This window comes from Pangasianodon hypophthalmus, chromosome 9, assembly GCF_027358585.1.
Source record: "Pangasianodon hypophthalmus isolate fPanHyp1 chromosome 9, fPanHyp1.pri, whole genome shotgun sequence".
NCBI lineage: Eukaryota > Metazoa > Chordata > Actinopteri > Siluriformes > Pangasiidae > Pangasianodon > Pangasianodon hypophthalmus.
In genome coordinates this window covers 14397720-14418956 of record NC_069718.1, presented here as the reverse complement: position 1 = coordinate 14418956, position 21237 = coordinate 14397720, and the positions used below count along the sequence as shown (strand labels likewise).

Below are 21237 nucleotides of genomic sequence, written 5' to 3'. Positions count from 1 at the left end.
CCCTCTGCAGGTTCCACAATATCTACAAGTATATAGGAAGTCTAGATAAATACATAAGCAAACAGGGCTGTTGTGCTTGGCAGGGCCAATGTGTTTGAGAATACCTGAGTTTATTTGGATTGCCACTCCAAACCCCTGAGCCACTGGCTATTTGGGTCAAAATCTAAATCTAAATGCTTCTTTCATGGAGCTGAAGCCAGAAATGGGTCTTTTGGTGCAAAGTAAATCAAAATATAACTACCTGACGGAATTACACATAGAACATTTATCACTGTCCATTTATAATGTCATACCCAAAGCCATTAAACATGGATCACTGCTTAAAAGGTTTACAACATACAGGAAAAAAAAAACTGTGTGTACAATTGCATAACAGTACCGGCCTTTAAATACGGCTTGATTCACTGCTTTGTAGTATAGGGGTTGTGCTGCATAACTCACACTGTACTGTATTTTGCTCCATAATTAGCTAGCCAGTGGTACAGGCATATAATAAGGGACTTCAGTCTCAGACTCTGACTGAAATATGTGTGCAGCCTGTGTTCACTGTGAGTTCCTCTGTACCACTGTAACATTTTTGGATTGTAACCCAATTTCCAGCCAAAATGTCATGGTAACCAAAATTTTAAATGACAGTTGCAACTGTGGAACAATTTTCATTTTCTTGGTTGGTACTGGACCAATATAAAATGTAAAATATATATTTGCTGTATAAGTGTCAAATTTGCAACAACAACAAAAAATACTAGTTAAAGTTAAAGTACAAAAGTACAAATGGTTAAGTCGAATTTAATGTAATTAGAAGCAGATATTGCTGAATGGTAGCCATGCAGATTTTTGTTTTATGTAGCATGGGTCTTATCCAGTCACATCCAATGTTGGCATGTCCTCAGTCGCACTCTGAAGTGCGGTGAAAGATGGAAGAGACAAACAGCAGTGAGGTTGCAACTATCCTAAATGGCATCAAAATGATATTTATTGTCTCCTGACTTATAGTAAGAACTTGACTGATTGTGTGTTTTCACACTTTGAATAGACATTCTGATTGAATCATGACTCTGTCACCAGCGAACCAAGAACCAACGTCACAAAGGAAACTGTACACATTAACTAATTAGAGCTTGCTAATTAGTTTTACAGGAAACAAACTGCATATCTCTCATGCTGAATACAACATGGTCGTTATCATGCTGCTCGGATGGCCGGGTGAAGGGGTTAACTGAGAACATGCACACTAAAATACATCCTCTCTCCTCATACATACACATTCTCACCAGCATCCCATCCAGCACGGTGCCTCAAGATCTTTGGCGCTGCGTCTCTTGCGCACAAATCAACCCAACACTTCAACGGAACAAGGCCAGGGATCCTACAGGCTCTTTTAGATGTCTAGTAAGCAACACAGAGGTCCAGTGCTAATAGTCTCCATAACTCTAGCTAACACCTCTCTGAACAGATTCTTCCCTGTGTGATGTCTTCTGTTCTCTGGGCCAAAACTCAGTGGAGTACAATAGGAAAGGGACTCCCCATCCAAGTGACAGCTCCAGTCCAGAGTCATGCTTTGAATTTAGGCTGATGAGACCGACTGGAGGGGCTGAGCATCTTCTGCACTATGCTTCATGAGGTTTTAGAAATATGTGGAATTGGAAATTTTTTTCTGCTTGTACTCTACAAATATATCACGTACAGAGAACTTGGATCATACATTCAGTCTATGTTCAAGGACAAGCTGTGAGGTTTAGAGCAGAAGGAGAAAAAGACAGAAACACACACACATATACACACACATATACACACACACAGTAATTCTCTCTTTCTGAAACAGCTCATACTGGAGTGTGATATTCACAATGACAGTCTACTGAGCTCCAAAGCAGACACGAATGGAGAACATGGCCTCATTTTCTGGCCAGGTCGAGAATGACATAATTCCAAAGCCAACAAAATAATCCAATCATAGTGAACTTCCATTAGCCATATAACAGAGCAGTCACCACAGCCTGTCCCTTACTGAAGCCAAACTCAATAACACCTCACAAAGCACTGCACATTGGGCCTCATATATATTAATATATATGCTTTTTTATTCAAAGCAACATACCAGTGAGGAAAGAATACCATCCAAGTGTAAGTGTAAGTGCATGTTAGCTGTAGGAAGAACAGAAGGAGCAACAATTAAACATAATATTTAGATGATGTGCTAGTACACAGGAGTGCTACAATGACAAGTCACAGAGCTATTAGAGGAGCTATAAATGATATTTAATAATACACATGAAAAACAATAAGGTACTATGAAGAACCATATGGTACATACTCTAATTATATTATATTACTAGACCTGCCAACTTTATGCACTCGTCCACTAGCACAAGTTATCGCTCTAGTTATCACACTAGTACTTAAAGTTAACACTTTAACAGCAGCATATTAACAATAAAAATGTGGGAATTAGACAACTGATTTGTAAGAGAATTATATTGAAAATGTACTGTCATATTTATTGATTGATTGATTGATTATATTTTCTGTTTCCAGTACTCGGTTCTGGATGATTGATAAATCGTTTAACATAATTTTTTAAAAATAGTAAAATACAAGCAGGGAAAAATCAACATCACACAAGTTTAATATACACTAAACTCCATAAGGCAGTGTGAAGAACTGTAAGAGAGCAAACACACGAATCGATATATCAATATATGGATATGACCATGTACACAATTAACAAGACAGCTGACTGTATGTGAATGTCATACTGTTATGTAGTCAATTAGAAGCTCAATGGTAAGGACATCATATTTTACAGTATTATGAATAATCTGCTTTATACTGGTCCAAAATTTTCTGGTTCCACATTGTGTATATTGCCTTCACATTATGTAACTACTCATTACATCTTGGTATCTACGTAAAGGTAAGTGTAATGTGGTACTATTTGTACATATTTAAAAATGACACTGTACTAAAATGATATAATCAAATAATTACATAGTATTCACGGGCACTTAATATGAGGCCTGGTTAATGCCAAGAATCGTCAGAGATAGTATTCATGAATGTTTCATTAAATTCTAAAATTAGATCATTTCCTTTGAAATTGTATAGTAGCATATTGTATTTCAGCACTGTACAATGTAATTGGTGACACTGAACATAACTAATTTGGGCAGAGTTTGTTGACGTTACTCAGATAATCACAGTAATACCAACCATAAGGAAAGTAATTAATCTCATTGCGTAACCTGAAGCTCAGTGATTGTTCATGCACAACTGCACACTAAGGACATATTTGAATGGAAGGAGAAGGAAAATAAGAAAAATGCAGGAAGAAGGTAAGAGCAAGGTCACATCTAGGTATACTGCTGCTATTTAACTCCTCAATGTCTCTGCTTACTATTTAGTTATTTATCTTAAAGAGATTATCATCTTAAAAAGTATATTATACCGTAACTGTAACTACTTTGACACTAAGACGTAAAGTGTGTAGACAGAAGTGTGTTTGCCTACACCCACTGATGGATCCTGGGAGTTTAAGAGGTTAATTGTTTTATTCCACCACATGTTAACAAAAAAAATTCATTTTAATGTATGAAAATTAAAGATTTAATGTGTGATAGGATGGGCAAGTGAAAATGTTATCACAACATTGCTAGCTTCCAAGCTAATGTCTCAAAGCTTCTCTGATATTTCCAAAACTAAGGGAAAAAATTTGGAAAGACACATAATGAGTTTCTGCAACAAATCAAAACCAAGATATAATCATTTTTTTTACTGTGAAGAAAACAGTGCAATGCATTATAAATTATATTACAGAGTTATTACACAGTATATATTAGAAATCATATACAGAGCATTTAGAGGTGATATTTTCCAAAGTCTAGACATTGGAAGATGAACTGCAGTCCTCTGTGGGCTTCCACTCATGATTATTTAATCTCTCATACACCACTCTCTATCAGCATGCACAAGCTAAGTAATGCTTCTCTGTATGTTACCTTGAGATCTGGTACATCGTTTTTCCACTCAGCTTAAAGTAACAATTTCAACACAGAATTTGTTCTAATGTTCTGATCTAAAATGAATTATTTTTCACACTCAATTATAATTGGAACAATTATATACTAAATAGTCATCTAACACTCTTATCCCACTGTACCAATTCAATCATTCTGCTTTTTAAAATTACTTCACTCCTTAGTAATCTTAAATTATTCAGTTTTGCCGCTACATGAAACAGCTTCCCATCTTTTAAACAAATGGACACATTTTTTTTCCATTGTTACCCTTTCACCAACCTCACTGTTGTGATTACTGAAATATTATGTGCTTTTTGGAAGTCAATATTTCTTGTCCAATAAGTGAATGACTCAGTCAGTCTCTTTCTTTGTTTCCTTTGTTCTTTCTGTGTTTCTTTCTTCTTTCTATCCTACTCACATTAACACTAATCATATAAATCATTTAAATTTCTTACAGTACATACAAGTATCTGAGTTTTCATAATTGTGGTTTCCTGGCATTTTCCTAGTGATGTGAATGCTTTGACTTGTAACTATGGCCTACTTTTTTATATATAGAATCTCCTTAACATAACTTAAATATTCAATTTGTTTGAGCTGAGATTTTAGTAATCACCTTAAATAATGATATTAATTTAATATGGCTCAAGTTTGTTGCTATGAGTTAACTACACTAAACTTACATTCTATTATGGTTTAACTGTGTAACATTAATGAACAACTTGGAAATTTTGAGGTAGTAGTTTTCCTAAGGTTTTTCTGTTTTTAAGAGTCAACTTATTAAAATTTATAGTGAGTGGAATGCTGAAGGAGCTGTTTTATCCTTCAAGGTGAATTTAATTCGAGATCTTATCTGAGACAAACGCTTTCCCTGCCAACAAATAAATCAGCCAGCACTTCTTATATAAAAACTTGATCCATAAATACATAAGACAATTTACAGGTGTGACAGCAAATCTAAAACCACTCTGGCTTTTAAAATGCAATACACCATGAAATATTTGACAAGGGAGCTTGTCAAATATTGGCCTCACAGGAGCTCTGGATAATACCACAGTTATGTGAAAGGGTAAAGATACCTAGAATGGCAAGAGTTGTTTGCATAGAACAACTCACATACTTATACTCACACACATGCACACACATGCACAAACAGGGGCACAAACAGCGACAGTGGTGGCCCAACGTTAAAGCTCTGTGTTACTGATCAGAAGGTCAGGGGTTCGAGCCCCAGCACTACCAAGTTGCCACTGTTGGGCCCTTGAGCAAGGCCCTTAACCTTCTCCGCTCCACGGGCACTGTATCATGGCTGACCCCGTGCTCTGACATCAACCTCCTAACAAGCTGAGAGATGTACAGAAAAAGAATTTCATTGTGCTGTAATGTATATGTGACAAATAAAGGCTTCTTCTTCTAAACAGTATACACAGACACACAGACCCAATCCATGTGAATGTTATGAGGGTTGACTCATGTCCTTTCTGTAAACCCATCTTTCTCTCATGGTGAGCTCTTTTACACACTGAATAAGGATTAATAGTGAACATATGTTAGGGGATGGCCAGTGTCTCTCAGTGGCTGTAGTTTAAGACTAATGGAAACACTCATATGGAAACAGTCCTGTTTTTCTTCTCTTCCTTAACCCACGGCCACAGTAACAAATTTCCCAGTTGCCCCAGATCATCAGTCATGATTTGCCTTGTTGCATTTCCTTCAGATTAGTCTCTAAGGGGGATAAACACACTGAAATAAGAGGGATACAAGAGAATAACACATCAGTTACACCTGCTTAGGCTGCTTATGCAATTAAAGTCATCTGCCAAATGGATTGCATAATAAAAAGGCATTTTCAAAGATTAATATTGTTTGACTAATGGCATGGACATGATAATGAATTATAATGATTAAAAATGGATTGCTGAATGTTTGAATTCCATTCAGGTTTAAGGGTGTACATGATGAGATGTTGACAACATAGTACTGAAAACCTTCTTTACTGTCAAGACCAAGTTGCAAATGGCTCCCTTGTAACAAAAATAAAGGAGTTTGCTTTGCCTGGCACATATGAGAACAAAAACACCACAGAACACACTGAAGCAAGTGTTTTCTTCCCAGGAGTGCAGTGAGAAAGACAGAGTGGACAGCAAAAAAGAGAAGCCCTAAGCACATGGCCATGAGTGTGCCAGTGTTCTCATATTAGGTCTCAATCCTAACATCAGTAAGAGAGATACAAGAATAAAATAGAAGAAGCAGAAAACATCATCCTTTACTAGTTTACTTACTTACATTTCCTGTATTCAGTCAGGTCAACTGATTTTATTCACTGTCCACTTCATTAGGAACACCTGTACTCCCGCACATTCACGAATGATCCAATCAGTCAAGCATGTGGCAAAAGTGCAATGCATAAAATCAAGCAAATACAGGTCAAGATCTTCAGTTAACATTTACATCAAACATCAGATGTGATCTCCGTCACTATGCCTGTGACACAGTTTTTGGTGCCAGATGGCCTGGTTTGAGTATTTCAGAAACTGCTGCTCCCTTGGGATTTTTACATACAAGCGTCTCAAGAGTTTACACAGAAGGACATGAAAAACAGAAACATCCAGAAACATCCAGTGAGCAGCAGTTCTGCGGGTGGAAACGCCTTGGTGACAGAGGTCAGAGGAGGATGACCAGGATGATTTGAGCTGATAGGACGTCTAAAGTAATTCAAATAACCACTCTTTACAACCACTGTGTACAGAAAAGCATTTCAGAACACACAAGACAAAGTCACTGAAATCACATTTTTCCCCATTCTGTGAACATTAACTGAAGCTCTTGACTTGTAATTACATGAATTTATACATTATTGCATAATTGCAACACTGATTGCATAATTGCATGAATGAGCAGCAATACAGATATTCCTATTAAAGTGGCCAGTGAGTATAAAATACTATAAAATAGAAGAATTGAGAATGCAATAATGTGAGCAGAGCATGAAGCTTGCATGAATTTGAAGGAGCGAGGATGCTGAGGCTGGATTACATTCCACTCTGAAAACAGAGGTACTAATGTAATAACAGCATGTAGTTTTAATGCACCTGTGTGTCCAGTTAAGTGTGTTATCATATTTTACACAGGCAGCCTGGCCAGATTTCTGAACACAAATATGTGATTAAAATATAGGCTACTAGCAAAGGCAACTTATCCTTACTCACACATCCATCACAAGGCACCATGCACGCACACACACACACACACACACACACACATTCATTCATGCCTAGGGGCAATTTAGCATAGTCAATCAACTTACTGGCATGCTTTTGGGAGGTGGGAGGAAACTAGAGAACCCAAAATTAAAATAGTGCTAAAACACGAAGTGCATTATATGAGAGAATGAAAAAAGCTGCTAACCCCACCCCCTAAGCATAACTTTAACGTTCATAACTTTTTATATGATTTGATCTGTGCATTTTTTTTTTTTACAAATTGCAACACTGAGACCATGCTAGTGAGAGAAAAACTAGAGAGTTACAGCATGAAGCAACAAGTGTAGAAGAGAATAATGGCATGTAGAGAGAGAATTTATATAATAACAGTGACTTAAACACCAAACAGATAAAGTCAAATTCTCCAAATGAATCTTAGCTCTCTACTATCCAATCCATGATCTCAGTGTGTTAAACTGAGCTATCTCTAAATCAAAATGCTGACCTAAAGCTATAAAAGGGCCAAAATTGTTGGCAAGTTTCATTATTAAATTTAACATGCAGACTTTATTATACACTTCAAACACCGTGAAGTTTCGCTTTCTGCACTGAGGTAGCATATAAGCGTATAAGTGCATTAAGTGCCTGTCTCAAGGGCAAAGTAAAGCATATCCCTTTCTTTGGTTTGCTGCCATGAGGGTTTTACTGACAAACCTATATCCTTAACCAGAACAGTACAGCACCCTGAGAGGAAAAAGATCATTAAGTGCAGAGGATCAAGAGGTGAACGGACGTCAGCCGTCATCCTGCGGACAAGGAAGCAGGCCCATGTGTGACCTCAGCTTCTGCTGCGGATATTATCCCTCCAAATTACCCAGGATATATTCCCTCACATTAAAAGCAATCCACTCTTCTGCTTTACGACCAACGGAAAATTTTTCTTGTTGTTTTTGTGTTTTGATTTATATTTTAGCCCATTCCTATGAATATGAGTCTGTCACATGCCCTGGGAGGGGGCCTGTTTCAGTGACTGTGGATAAGGTGGTGAGAGATGCTTGGCTGCAAGGGGTGAAATTAGGATGTCTAGCATGGAGACAGAGTGCATATGAGAGAGAGTGACAGAGACACAGAGATGGAGCGAGGTGAATAGATAATGGCTTAAAACAGGCCCATCGCAGTGGCAAAAAAAAAATCCATGCATCACAGCTGAATCAATAGTCCAGCTCAAACTGATCTAATTCATTTCGTATTTGTGCAAGTGTTATTAATGAGGAAAACGCAGCTGAAATGGTCACTGATTCATACTACGGGTGAATTAACTGAAAGCTGATGTCTGACTTGGAATGAGAAGAAAGCTTCTCGTAATTTGTAGGATGAAGAGGGAGACAGCACGTCAATCCATCCATCAATGAGAGGAGTTATACAGTAACACAAATAGGGTTTAGTTTAAAGAGAAAGAAACATATCTTTTTCTACAAAACAGTCTACAAAAATTATCCCTGAACATCATTTCTTGTCCTAAGTTACATTTTTGGATTTATAACTCTAAAGAAGGAAAGGCCTATTAGAGAGCACCATTTTGCTTCATAGATAGTCAGAACATAGGACTAAGAACACAACTTGAGCTGAAGCCACATATATTATCCACATAACCTTTAACAGTTAATGAACGAAAAAAAATCATACTAAGGAGGACAATTTTGTAATTTGAGTCATGTTGTAAAAAGTTGGTACAGTGGTTTAGTAAGAAGTCAATGTTCTTATTATGACTTTACAATCCAAATACTGAAATTCATATTTTCCAGGCCTGAATTCCACAAAAACACAGAAGTATCAAAACAGTAAAAATAAAATGCAGCTACTTCATGTGTGTCAAACTCTAAGGCACGATATGAAACACGAAAACAGTTAATTACACTGTAATAACACAATCCTATTACCTATGCTATGATATCCCACTCTCCCATAATGCCAATAACAGTTCTTCCCTGTGGCATCATTCCATAACGCCACTCAGATATGTAATTATGTAATCATCTGCTTGGCTGGCTTTGGCATTTAGGCCTGAGTTTCTCTAAACCCTTGAGAGTGGAAGAGATGGAGGAATGCTCCATTTACCCCCAGTGCCGTGGAGGCACAGCGGGATCTCGGTGAGACAAGCCAGCCTTCACAATACTGTGGGCTGAGCTGATCTCTGAGAAAAACACACACCACTCTTCCTTCTCATCTGCTTTACTTCCATGCTCCTGTCTCTTTCTCATTCCCCAAGATGAAATGGTGTGTGACTGCTGTTTTTAAGGGTGTTCTTTACAGACTGGACTCTTTTCTCTCATTCGCCTCCTCCGGTGTGACTGGTTGTGCTTGGACGGAGCTCTGAATGGCTGCTGTGTAAATGGCATTTCTTAATGGGTCAAGCTTCATGACATTTATTATGAACCAGGGATGTATTTAAAGGCATAAGCATATGAAAGGAATTTACCTGATACAGTATAAAGTAATGCTTATAGACATTAAAAAGATAATATTCTTCATGTTTTTCCTCTTTTTCCTATAACACTTAAGCCATATAAACACATTTCAGGCATGCCCACTAACACATTAAATCATTCAGTGCAGACCTCTGAATACAACACTTTTAAAAAGCATCAAAAACCTCCCATGTTTTATTTCCTGAAACCCAGCCTGATTATTCAACATTTTACCACATTATTCCTGCCAATTTTCCCTCAGCCATAATTCCATTCAGCCATACTCACCCTCCACATGCCATGGACTCACTGTTCCATAACAATCCTCCGTACAGAGCCACACTGAACCAGCCCCCAGTCTTCCATTCATTACTACAGCTTTACCTGATGTATGTTCAACAAATGTTTGATATGTTCCATACTTACTGTTTGAGGCCCCATGAACTTCATCATGTTCACATAAACTGCAGCCATTTCTATATTTCTATATTTTAGCAGTGTCCATTTTAATAACATGAATTTCTATATTGCCCATACTGCAATACGCATAAGTGCTGCGCACATTAAAAACACAATGCGCCCCAAATTAAGGAGTTCTATATATCTTTCCTAGTGGATTTCTACAACAGCTCCCAGTCATAACAACACAATATATGATTGTATACAGTACTTTCCCTTCACTTATAGTAGTCAGGTCTACAAATATTTGGACATTGAAATTTTTTTTTTTTTTTTTAGCAGTCTACCACAGTGTATGTCAGATGAAATTATGCAAACATTCGGGTTTAATTTAATGGTATTTACATCCAAATCAGGTGAATGATGTAGGAATTACAGCACTTCTTATATGTGGTCCTCCCCTTTTTAAGGGACCAAATGTAATTGGACAATTGGCTGCTCCATGGCCAAGTGTGTGTTATTCCTTCATTATTTCACTCACAAGTAAGTAGATAAAAGCTCTACAGTTGATCTGAAGTCCAAGGCATTTGCATTTGGAATCTGTTGCTGTTAACTCTCAAAATGAAGTCCAAAGAGCTGTCACTGCCAGTGAAGCAAGCCATCATTAGGCTGAAAAATCAAAACAAATCCATCAGAGAGATATCAAAAACATTAAGTGTGGTCAATTCAACTATTTGGTACATGGTCAAAAAGAAATTGGTGAGCTCAGGAACACCAAAACCACTGGTAAGCCTCAAAAACAGGAAAACCAGACTGGACAAAAACATGTTTAAAAAAATAAATAAATAAATAAAAAAAGCCCTTACAGTTCTGGAACAAAATCCCATGGACTGATGAGACAAAGATCAACTTGTATCAGAATGATGGGATGAGAAGAGTATGGAGAAGGAAAAGAACTGCTCCTGAAACTGCTCCTGAAGGTGTACCACCTCATCTTATGGCGTGGGCATAAATGGCTGCCAATGGAATTGGTTCCCTTGTATTTATTAAGGATGAATTCTGAATGTGTAGGGCTATATTATCTGCTCAGATTCAGCCAAATGCTTCAAAACTAATTGGACACTGCATCTCATTGCAGATGGACAATGACCCAAAACATACTTTAAAAGCAACCCAAGACTTTTTGGGTTGACCAAGTTAATCACCTGACCTGGATCCAATTGAGCATGTATTTCACTTGCTGAAGGCAAAACTGAAGGCAAAAAGCCCTGAACAAACAGGATCTGAAACAGCTGCAGTAGGACTGGGAGAGCCCAGCATCTGGTGATGTCTGTGGGTTGCAACCAAGTATTAAAAATGATAATTTATTTATGATTATGTTAGTTTGTGCAATTTCTTTTTGTCCCTCAAAAAGGGGGTAGAAAACATATAAAAAGTTTTGTAATTAAAGCTGAAAGTCTGCACTTTGAGGTCATATACATTATTTAATTTCAACTCCAATAAACTGTGGTAGATAGCTAAAATAAAAAATATTTCATTTCCTCAGGACCCCATCAATCCCACTACAGCTTTCATAGTATATTTGCAATTGCTTTCACATTTACCAGTTGCTGCCACGAGGTGCATGTTTGTAGCACCTTTGCTTCTGTGATTTAAATGCTAATATTTCCTCCACATGCCTGCTCATCAAGCAAGTGCAATGAAATGAAATACGATGAGTGCTCGTCAGCTCATGGGGTCAGCCTAGCACAAATGGCTACAGGCCTTAACTGCTCCAGCTGTTGTCCGAACCACTCAGAGAGAAAGAGTCAGAGAGAGGGGAGAGAATGAGAAACGAGAGAGAGAAAACAGCAATCCTGCCAGATATATGGTGGCTTTTACTGCCGTTGGCTTGTACTCTTACTTACTCAAACTCTCTTTACTTTTACGCACACAGTATATCAGTCAGCAAGCACACAGACGGCGCACTGAGCTTAGATTGGGGCCAAAACAGCCATGGCCTTGCCATAAGGGCCATGCAAGGGTCAGAATACTCACCACTGCCTTCCTGACCTCTTCCTGAAATAGGAAATCTGTATGTGTGGATAAAGCCCACACATGTGCACATCAGTAACAGCCAAACATGTGGCTCTTCCATGGATGAGGTTGCATCATTTCATTTAATTTGTTTGAGGGAGTTCCATATATGATGCATTACAATCAGCACTTCCTATGGATTTGATTTAGAGTGTGGGTATCATTCTCGCCATAGACTGAGATGCACACACAGGCTTGGAGAGCTGATAAACTAGAGAAAACTAATATGCCACAACCATATGTTGCAGCAGCTCTCGTGGTCTGGCTGGGTGCTTTCTGCACACAATGTGGGCTGATGTCATGTAACATGAATACATAACACACAGCCATGAACAGCTCCACACTGGTGATCGTTGAATTGAAGCTAAAAGGCCAACATCACTGGATCATTACCAAGATGAATGTCAAAACACTGGCTCCTTTCTTCCGCTGAGGACTCAGCTGTTATTCTGTGCAGTGTGGATGTCGTGATTTGTGACCGCTACCAAAGTTATGGCTCATTAATGCATATTAACACCCTCACACCTTCCAACCCTGTCAATAATCCCATGCGACAGGAGCACTGGGGCCCTGTACAAACTCCTGAATTTGCACATGCAACACATGCACAGTTTATTAAAGTTTTCTGAAGCCCTGTGTGCCCTCATACACACTGCCTTCTGGACTCAAAAGGCCAAAAACTGCCCTTATGAGGAATAGCTCTGTGCGTGCCTCATCCATCTGGATGTAGCTCTGTGTGGATGCTCATATATTCAGTGAGCTCAGGGTCAGATGCATCTACTATTCTACCCACTCTCTTTATCATGCCTCTAATATGCTAAGCACACCACATTCTGCATTACCTACAAATTAATTAGCTATCCCACCAGGAAGTAAAAGCTACAGTGTGCTACTCAGTCCCATGTTTTCTTTGCCCAGAAACCTAACTGACTAGGCTAAAAAGTAGTATCTAATGTGAGCAAGTTAGCTAGTTAAATGCATTAATACAGACTAAGGGAAACAGACGAGGATATAATCACTCTAACATAGTTTCTAATATAGTACATTGTGTTTTTGCTTTTGACAAAAAGTCAGCAAGTCAGTCCTAGTTACAGCATCAAGGTGCATCACATAGCTTAAGCTTAAACATAGCTATACACCACGTAAAACCTCTTGTTTTGCAAAATTCAGTAAGAATAAGATTTCTTCTGGCTGTTAAATTGTCTGCAAGGAAATTACAAATAATTAAATCTGTTTGTCCTGGACACCTGAACTACTGATCTGTCCACCCCTGGGTTCCACAGACTTGTATGGCCAGGATTAGAAAACTGTGATCTCAGCTACTGATGCATATTAGTTTATCCACCACCTGGAATTTAAGAATGGATGGAGTCTGGCCCATGATGCTGATGGAAGGAGCAGAAAAACTAGGCCTGATAATCCCGGGTGGGGGAAAAAGCATGAAAAGGAAAGACTGAGAGCTAATGGGACACACAGACACAGAAAAGGCAGCTGCTGTGGTAGTCAATAAATGTTTATGCAATATATATTTTTGTAGAATATGCTTCAGTCAATTATATAATAATTTAAATATAATATTCTCTCAGGTATTTCATTAAAAGATAATGAAATATATTCATTTCATTCATACATTTTTTCATTAAGGTTGCAGTTTTGAATTCATGTTATATAGTCAGATAAATAAATGAATATAAATAAATTATACATGAGTTTACATTCAATGTGTTTCCTGTCATTAGCCTTACCTGAAACGATGCTATTTTTAAGCTAGAAAGTTAAATTCAGTGTCTGTTCAAAAAAAGACCTGGTTGTAGAGTGTAGATGTGAGGTCTGTATGAAACTCCTGTCAGCACTTCTAATGTCAGCTGTTTCTCAGTCAGAATAACAACAAACACACTACAATAAAAATGATTTTTATAGACTTGGCAGAAGGTGAAAATAGTTTTTTTTTGGAAAGCCGCAGTTGAAAATCCAAAAGATAAAAATCACCAGTATCCATCTTAGTGGCTGTCAGTAAGAGAGTCTCTACTTTATCCTAGATACATAAACAATGGAGCTTTAAGGTCTAAATGCTTTTAACAGCCATGCTACTGCGCCGCCAGGCCTGTGGGTGTTTTTCTAGCTTTCCTGTGCACTCAAGTGCTTTTCATACAAAAGCTACTGCTGAACAGTGCTTGCCAAATTCAAAATGAAATTCAAAAGAAAACTCAGACTATTTCATTGTTGTTAACTTTGCTCCAAAGTGAGTCTTAATTGATAAAGAGACAGCTGAAAAAAATTTATTTGTAGTTCTGGAAAGAAGACAGTACAAACTTTTCTGTGCTATGCAGTGAACCAGATCAGACTGAAACTCCATTAATCTGTGGGGTAGCTGCACAGAATGTCAACAACAGCAGAAACGTAAAGAATATCAGAAATCAGAGCAGAGTTGTGGGTACAACACATGTCCCCTGAGGAGGCGGAAACCCAATCCTCACCCATAGCTACCTCCACACTGCTGATGTAAGATTAAGCAACAACAGCATAACAAACAACAATTGTTAAATTTGTTTACTTCTTTCAACAAACACAGAATTTAACAAGGCCAAAGGCCAAAAGAAAATAAAGGAGAAAATGGAACCTTTATTATGCAGAGTAAAGCTGAAGTATTCCCTTCAGAAAGGCCCACTCTTTTACTGAGAGAGATTGAGAGGGATGGTATGGTGTGCACGTGTATCTTTGATTACATCTTTGTTTACATTTGTGCTCGTGTTTATACCAGGTTTATGAAGACGGCATTCAATTGCTAAACACAGGAATGGTATGTCTGAAACCACACCCAAGTCGCTATATAGTGCACTATTCTGGAGGTGGAGAATATCTTGCAGGCTCATGAAATCCCACAATACACTTCAATACAATAGTTTCAAAAACATACCTTATAGGGTACATAATACTGCATAATACACTTTGGCTTTTGCACTTTTGACTTCACTATCCATAGAAATCTACCAGCATTAGTGCTGAGAATGCCACTGAGGGGGCAGAGGTGGGCCTTTGGATCTGGGTCAAGGTGCAGGTGGATCAGTACAGTAACACACAGTTCCATTCACTCCATTCTACTTCCACCCACCGGCGCCGCAATTCAACTTTGGCGGAGCTGGCCAAATATAGATCAGATGCAGATTCTCCTCAGTAATCTGCTCCTTCTAAGGCCAAAACCTCATCTTATTTGACCAAGCAGGATATGTGACGTTCTTGCACTCTATCACGAAACCCTCGCTGTGTGGAAAATTCCTACCTCAGTCCCACCCTGACACCACCCTCTCATGATCACCTGCACCTGTTCCTAGTTAATGGTCTCATTACTCTGTCTAGATATACTCCTTTGTTTGTCTGGAGTCCTTATGAAGTTTTGCATGTGTTTCCACTGTGAATAGTCTTTTCCCATGCTCCTCCAGTTTATGTCTTTAGTGTTTCTATGCTCTGACCTCTGCCTGCTTTTGGAATCTGATTATGGATTTGCCTATGATTATTGTGTCTGTATTTGTGTTCGACCCACCTGTCTGTTCTGACTATGATTTTTGTAAGAGCCTAAAAAAAGCCTTTCATGCTGTCTGCCTACCTTGGCCTTCCTTAATTTGTATATTCTATGTCTAGTACTTTGTTGGTATGGCCTTTTCTTTCCATCCAACTCTACTTGTCTCTCCCCATCCTGTCTGTTTCTATATTGCTTTCAGTGTATCCAATATACCTACAAATGAGTTTCATTACTGCAAAAAACCAGTTAACTCTGTGAGATCATAGCAGATCCTCAACCCAAGCTGAAGCAAAGCTGGGTTTCTATTGGTCCAGTCTTAAAAGCAGAATGATTTGGCTTGACTGGTCTTTCTACTTTTCTGGTCTTTGGCTTGACTGAGCTTTCTATAGACCTAGGCATGATTGTACATCTAATGGGCGCATACGTTTCACTGAGGCTGATGACATTTCCTGGCTTCGTGATCGTTCTGGGACAAATTGACCAATCAGATTGGTAAACAAGAGAGCTGCACAACCAATTAGCTCTTAAAAGGCCTAAGTAATTAATTAGTATTATGAGGCTACCAGTCTCATCTTCCATCTCTATCTTTCTTATTCTCTCTCTCTCTCTCACATGCTCATAATTGATCAACGCTCTCACACAAGTTTCTGGATGCTTTCTGAACATGTCAGATATGACCAAGCTAATAAAAGTCACATTCGTGTATAAACAGACAGCTTTGTCCCAGGAGAGAAAGAAGGGGGTGATTGTGGGAGTTGGAGAAAAAGATTGAAAAAAGAGAGACTGACAGAATGGTCACTGGCAATGTAGTGTGTTAGCATGTAATTAAAAACAGCCCGACCTAAAAATGTGTCAGATTCACACCAGTTTTTATCCAACTCATAAAAGCATGCAACATGTACATTTGTGTATTGAAATAAGGCCACAGTGTAGACATATTTAAGAGCCTTGACCACACCATGGATGGAGTTGAGAGGATTTTTCAGTGTACAAAGGTTGTCTTACCTGTGTGATTCTCCCTTCTGACAATCCAAGGCCATGACACAGAAACTGGAAATGAGACAAACACTGAAGTTATATCCTACTGTGCTCTAACAAACACACCTACACAACACATGTGGAACACATATGGAACACTAAATGTATTGCTGCTAACCAACAAATAGATTACAGTTTACAGCCCATGTCCTGTGTATTTATTGTCCTGCGTCTTTATTGTCCGGCACCTGTCTCACATTGTTGTGTATTTACACTTTCTGCACACTTACGTACTGTTGTTGGTCCTGTGGAAACGTTTTGTTCCAATATATACAAGCTATATAGTGGAATGACAATAAAAACCACTTGATTTGCGATACTTTGTTTTAAGTGCAAAAATAGTACAGCAGTTTATCAGAATATGGCTCAAAATTCAGTTTTCATAGTAGTGTAATATGAGTGAACATCTGTAAACACAAATATAGAGAAAACTCAGTTAACCGTAATTTCAATTATACAGCGAATTTCACTTTTTACTTTAATTTCACTAATTAGTGGAAGCTTGCATTAAATTTTATGTAAATGAATAAGGTCTAACCAGCAGTCATCATAAAAGTAAAACTTTCTAAATGAAGTAGCTGCCATGGTAGTGGAATAAAACCTGAGGCTATCACACTGGGAACTCTGATAAAAACAACTAAATCTCATAACACATCCCAATCCTAAGGGCATGTGCTTAAGTGACTATGAAATACAGACTTCCTATCCCTCATAGTCTAGAAAATTCAGTATTTTCATTCATCCACCATGAAGAATAATAAATGAGGAGCAGTGCTTAAACATAGGAGCCTTTGTTAGGCTTGAGCTGGTGTAGCAGAGATTTTTTTTGTCAAATAAACCTCTGGCTCATCTTTGTACATAAATGGCTCCTCTACTGCACCCGTTGTTCCATTCATACATCTTTCTTCAAATCTTACCATCTATAGCACCAAAACCTTCACATCTCTTTCCTCCTGCTAAAATCAAGATGAAATCTACTAATCATGCAACCCCTTACACATATAAACACACGTGTCTTGCAAACACATACATGTGGTACGCTGCTCAGCACCTGAAACCTACACACAAGCCTGACTGCTATCACTTATCTGGTGTAATCGTGGCAGATTGATCCCATCTTTTCTGGTATATAGTATACATATACATACACATACATCAAGTGCCAGCAGATGTTTTTCCACTGAGAGAAAAATTATCACACATCAAACCAGGTATACAAGGATTTGTGCTGATTGGACCACAGTTATATACAAATTATATAAACACCTGCAACTAATACTCAGAGGAGAACATGTATTTTAAACAGAAAAGCTTCAGGTCAGCTGATACTTTTCAAAATAAACAGTGTTTGGTTTCCCTGGGCTATGTGGCTCATTCTGGACTGTCCATAAATATAAATACATAGTGATATGCTGAACACACAAATTATACTTCAGCACGGATTCATCACACTCACACATAAACCTCCTTTATTATGACAATAACATGCACACATGTACATCTGCTGTCGCCACTTTCCTTTATATTAATCTACAGCCCATAATACACAGAAACATACACATGCTGTGGCGATTTCGCTCAGAGGTGTGAGACAGATCAGCTCGGCTTGGAAGCCCTTCCTCCATAAGTCTTGGCATGAAAGCATGGAACATGTAATTGAATGAGGAACGGCTTCTTGGCGAACTGAGACACTTTTCTGGCTACCCAACAAAAGCATGAGGTTGGTGTGGTTGCACTCTTTTGTTACTTTCATTCAGTCTGCTGCACTTTCAATTGGTTAGACCCTCGCTGTTCACTCTGAATTAGCATGCTGCCAAGTCATACATAATGTCATGACTTTGTGTTGTTCAATATTGAGCAGGGGGAAAAAAGGAATCAGATATACAGTTATAAAGAGTGGAAAATATTGCATGTCCAGGCCTTGCTGGCTGCTACAGGAGTCCTGCTCCTGCTTGTCAGATCCTGCCAGGATTAAGAAGCGCTGAGCTTGTGGACACAATTTGACTTTATGGTCCAGACCACAAGAACATGGACTGTCTGTGCTCTAGTGTACTCCATCTTGGGTTGAAATGTTGGGATAATGAGGGCTTCAGTTCTTACAGACATAAACACACACACACACACACACACAAGCATACATGTATGCATGTAAGGAAATGCACACAGGCAATACAAGTGACAGTCACCACTTGACTTGGATATTATCAATCTGTCAGTCATAAATTAGCCTCTGATTAGTTCCAGTAAAACACACTGGGAATCTTGAACAGAACTTGTGTAAACTTGTAGATGTATATCAAGCATAATGAACACATATTCACATTTGCAATAGCACAAAGTATGAGGGAAGTTAAACAAACTTGAAGATGAAGTGTGCTCTGGCAAAGGCAACCCCATGCAGGAACCTGAAGATGATTTTACACTGGTGCAGATAACACATGGTGGAGCATATACAAGCATTGTTTTGTGCACATAATATGTGGTTCCACAAAACAGACCTTTAAGAGATGAGCGCATACACACTAATCATTCCTGGCTACTTCCACCATAAATGCAGCAGATACAAGCACTGGCAATATAGATAAAATCATTGTCCGGTAGGGCCAGGGATCAAATATGAGGATAATTTTTTTGTGTATCAAAAAACGCTGAATGTTCGTTTCTGTGTTTTGAATTTATCCCTTATAAATCACAGTCATCTGCTTAATGTTTAGAGCGGCTCAGTATAGGGCTTCAATAAAAATCCTACTTCTTTCAGCCTTCTGTAACAGAAACACTTTTTAGCAAACTACCCCAATGCACATATTGATACTGATACACACATGCATACACAATTACCCTGGTCTTAATTACTTTTCTGTACAGCCTGATTGTGACAGTGCCGCAGCCAAGACATTCTCTGAGACCTCCGATCTATGAGTAATTAGTGAATTGCTTCAGTGCTAAGAGAATATATGAGCTTTCCAGTTCATGCCAATAATTACACACACATTTGCATGCTAGCCTGAGGAACAGGAAAACTCTACCTTATAACAACCAATTGAGTTATTATATCAACAACCTAAGGTGATGCCTAAAATCTGATAAACCAATAACTACACATTTATGTTTTTATTGTTTTGCAGGTACAGGCCAGCACAAATTATTTGAAGAAAAAAAAAAACGGAACGATATATAATTAATGCATCTTCTCCATGGCTTCTACAAAATGCTTCAGAATAAATGAAGGATGAGACAGCTGAATACCAGGCTGCCGGTATACCACATCAGCTCCAAGCAATCATCAATATGATTGATGTCTTTGTGGCCGGGAGAGCATGCGAAATTTGGTTGATGCACAAACACAACACAAATCCTGACATGTCTTTAGCCACATACTTCAGCAACATGCCAGCATCTAGTGTTTTTGAATACTAGCCAGTAAAACCAGAACACAGCCTCTGGGCAACATACTTATCTTTTTTAATGTGTGCATAAACTGGCACTTGTTGCTATCTCAAAATAAATTTTGGTGTAATCTTTGAAATGATGCTCACAAGTATAATTAAAAGCCACACCGGAAACGTCTTGTAACTCTAAAGGAAAACTTAAATGGCACACTGTATCCAGGAAAAAAGCATTTTGACTGTAGCTACTTATTGTAGCTATTGGAAAAATGCTGAGCCTGATCTCAAGGGCCTTATCTACGGGAAAGCATGACTGCCTCAAACCATGTTTCTCTAAATAATAACCATGGAAGAACTTTGACAGACTTCAAACAACTCATCCAATGTAAACACGAACCACGACTCAACCCCAGCCAGCTACATATCAATCCAGCTGACAGAATTAGATCCCCCCGAAACCAAATTTCATAAGCTCCTACAATAAGTCCAAAAAACATCTCCTGCAGAATTCTGGCATACTGAGTGCAAATCCAGACACAAATGACACCACACTTTTTCCGTACCTGAGGGTGGAACATACATGTAGAATCAATCATAAATAATCATAATAAACGGGCTGAGAAAATAAAATCCCCAACTCTGATACTTTAAATGCATCCATAAAATGAAAAATGTAACCAAAAGTGGTTGTGGACTACTTCTTGCAGACAAAGGTCAGCTTGGGAAAAAGTATATATATATAAAAAAAAACTATATTTCTGTTCCAGAAACAGTACAGACTGTTCATTTGTTGAAAAGTGGATGAAAGCCTCCCAGTCTCACTGGCACTAATCCCTCCTGCCCTGGCCACAGGACAATAGTAAAGCAGTTCCATCTGACATGTTAACAAACATAAAGAAGGAAAGGTAGTCATAGAATAGCTTTTTTGTAACAACTTAATCTGCCAATGAAAGTGAAATTTATGGAGGATCATGTCTACAATTGCACTTGCTGCTGTCTTCAACAGGTTGGCTTCTTGGGAGCTACTGGTGACTAGAGACCTCCCAAGAGTGGGGTCAGTGGAAAGAGCAGAAAATGGATCCGGGTGTAGGCTCCATCGCCTCCAGGCTCAGGAGTTCTTTTCTGAGA

At 38.5% G+C, this 21237-nt stretch overlaps 1 non-coding gene across 1 annotated transcript in view; it reads right to left on the bottom strand.

Annotated features, from left to right (window-relative positions):
- The window catches only part of LOC113529436 (uncharacterized), a 122146-nt gene that overhangs the window by 62178 nt on the left and 38731 nt on the right, over positions 1 to 21237 (bottom strand). The window contains exon 3 of the transcript XR_008302339.1: positions 16691 to 16735. This is a non-coding gene — a transcript (uncharacterized LOC113529436). The remainder of the gene's footprint in view (positions 1 to 16690; positions 16736 to 21237) is intronic.